This window comes from Eumetopias jubatus, unplaced genomic scaffold (assembly GCF_037043125.1).
Source record: "Eumetopias jubatus isolate StellerSeaLion01/CBP00866 unplaced genomic scaffold, mEumJub1_p1.0 scaffold_1, whole genome shotgun sequence".
NCBI lineage: Eukaryota > Metazoa > Chordata > Mammalia > Carnivora > Otariidae > Eumetopias > Eumetopias jubatus.
This window is the reverse complement of record NW_028274807.1, coordinates 130,358,494-130,361,698: the sequence shown is the minus strand read 5'-3', so window position 1 is coordinate 130,361,698 and position 3,205 is coordinate 130,358,494.

Genomic DNA, 3,205 nt, shown 5'->3' with positions numbered 1-3,205 from the left:
GCCCTGGCTCCCTTGGCCTCCCTCTGAGTTCACCTGCAGCTGCGGATGGACAGACAGAGGCTGTGACCGCAGACAGCGCACCACAGCGCGCGCCTCTCCCTGCCCGCCTGCGGGTCTCTCCGCCATCCGGGAACTCGCTCCCCCTTCGTGCAGCGCAAGCCAGGAGAGCTAGGGACTTACCTACAGCAGCAACTTTAGGCATTAAGGAAAGGAACTTGGTGGATAAATGCCTCAGTGAAAAATACTGAATAAGCTCAGTCCAACTATTCTGAGCTATGATCTACATAATTCATTAGGGAATTCCTAGCAGGGTTGAGGTCCCAGGAGTCCACAGTAGCAGTCTGCTCATCAATATATCCTTTATCCCCGTTCTCCCTTCTTTGTCTCGTTTTCGCCACCCCCTCCCTTGTACTTCTTGGTTCTCTTCCCAAATAAACCACTTACATCCAACTTCTTACCTCAGGGTTTGCTTTCAAGGGAATCCAAAGTAAGACAGAGATGCCAACCAGCATAAATACTTGATCTATCCCTTTTATTTTCTGGTTGTGGAGGAAAGTAATTGCTGAAAGAAATACCTTCCTCTAGTCTTCTGCAAGATTATTTCTGTTCTTTTTGTGTAAGTCTGACTGTGACATGATTTCTGATCTGTGGTCTGTGCAATGGAACGGATAACTATGTAATCAGTACTCTTTTAGATCTAAAGTCCTCAAAAGAGTGAAACATTCTTGAGCATATTCTATATGATGCCTAGAATAATATGTTGCTGGGTAAAGGCCATACTGACACTGTAAAGACGGCTTGTCTTAAAAAACACAGTTAATCCCAGCAACCCTAACAGTTATTTTAGAATTCATTCTAATCACCCAATTCCACTAAAAAATTTTTTTTTAAAGATCCTGTTATTTTGTTTTCAAGTCACGGTTATGTTTTTTTTTTAAGATTTTATTTATTTATTTGAGAGAGACAGAGAGCACAAGCGGGGGGAGGAGCAGAGGGGGAGGGAGAAGCAGACTCCACTCTGAGCAGGGAGCCCGATGTAGGGCTCGATCTCAGGACCCAGAGACCATGACCTGAGCCGAAGACAGACGTTTAATGGACTGAGCCACCCAGGAGCCCCAGGATTATGTATTTTTTTTAAGGGCAATGACTTTTCTCCTAAAAACAAGTACTCAGAAAATTACCCCTGTTGCTCAGTAGGCTGCTCGGTAATACCAGGTGGATGTCAGATGGGGAGGAGGATCATGGACACTAAGCTTATCCCCTATGGACCCATCCAGGTAGGGTGGTGGGGAGGCGACAGCTCTCCTGATTCCACCTGCCTGGGGAGGCCTAGACTCGGGCAATGGCCATGACCCAAATCAACGTCTTGCTGAGCCCAGAAACAAGACTTCAGACAGCTCCTGCCAGCTCCCAGCGGCAGATGTACCAGAAAAATGACTCCATACAAATTCAGACGGTGTGCATTTCAGCCTCATGTTGTGAGAACACTCCAGGAGAGTCTCTACTTATTTCTTCTTTCTTTTCAGCTACCACTGACTCTCTTGTCTCTCTGAACTAGGACCAAGATTCTCATAACCACCCTCAGACTAGCCACGTGAGCCCTCCCTGGGTGACATCAGTCACTGTGGATGCTATGATCTACTCTCAACAGACTCTGCTCAGGGGACCTTTGGCTCCTGTACACAACAGGGAGGCTCTGCTGATAGTCTTCAGGTGTTCTTTTTTAAAAAATTATTTATTTATTCATTTATTTATTTTTGGTTTATGTCCCTTTTTAGTCTATTGAACCTGAAAAGCTAAGCATTTGAATTCTTTGTAAGCAGCATTCTTCAGTGCCTTCCTTTACCCAAGGCAATGAGGATGGGTGCCAGTTGTCAGAATGGGGAGGGGCTGGGGCACAGAGGAAATTACGGAGAGCAAACTTCTTAGTCATCCTGCCACCTGAGTTCCAGGTGTCTTTGAAGGTCGAAGGGGTCTGGGAGAACCACGTGCCTCTGTCTTTCATTATTCTTCTAGTTCTGAGAACAAAGGTTTACTTTCTGTCCTGGTGCAAAAAGCAGGGAGAATGCACCATGCTCTATACTTGAAAACGTGTAGCTTGTGGGTGCGTGCGCCTGCGCGTGCGTGCACATGCAGTTATACTATACATTTGAAATAGACCTTGCAGATAATTACGCTGACTTGAACAGGGGTTGAAGGGATTAAAGATGCTGCCAAACTTTTGGGAGGACCTGGAAGACTAATTGCACAGGGCGTGGTGTGGATTTTGGAGATAGAGATGAGTTATGTGACCGATACATGAGGTTTGAAGTACCTATAATGATTCTTTTGGAAAAGCACTGTGAAGCCCTACCAGGTATATTTATTATTGAGTTGTTTCCATTCATTCTAAAGACATTACTGAATATCCACCAGGTGCCAGGCAAGGTGCATGGCATGGTGAATAAAAAGATGAATAAGACGTGGCCAGTAAGACAGGTCCACAAGTTATTATAACCACACTGTGCTGGGAGTACTCCTAGAGATACGTACAAAGTAATATTTGGGTACATGTGAAGCAAACAAAATAAAATGTAAAGGCCTGACATTTCTCCAAGGCTGCTGATGAATAAAAAAGTGCAATTACCTCTCCACTTGCCCATAGGCTGTAAGATCTTAGAAAGCTCGTGGGATCTCGGGTGCTTGGCTCCTGCTGGTGCTGTGATTTCAAAAGGCCTTTTTAGTAGTGTGTTAATAATGAATTAAAGCCAGATTGATTCCAGTTTCGAGGCTGCCCCTCTCAAAGCCTGGCCTTTGGTTCTTTGAGACATAGAGCTAAGAAGGAGTTTACAGCAGATGACCTTGCGGGAGGAGGATAATCCTACCATGGATGATTTAGGCTTTGTTTACATAATTTCCCATTGGGTCTTGATCCATGGAAGGTAGGTCTAGAGGGAACATTTTTGTCTTCACCAGCTCATTTTAACCATATGGAGAATTCTGATCCTATGGAGAACTTTTTCCTTATCAACCCTGTTCCTGGACTTTTTCTACAGCTTTAGGAAAATGGATAGAGAGACACTGAACTAGAGAGGCCTTGGTAAACGGAATGAATTCTTGTGTCGGTCAGTTCTCAGGTTCTGTTTTGGTCTGGGAGAAACTAAACGATGCGAAAAGTGGAGAAGGAAGAGAAGAAAGAGGCAGAAGAGGGAGAGCCACCATTTGA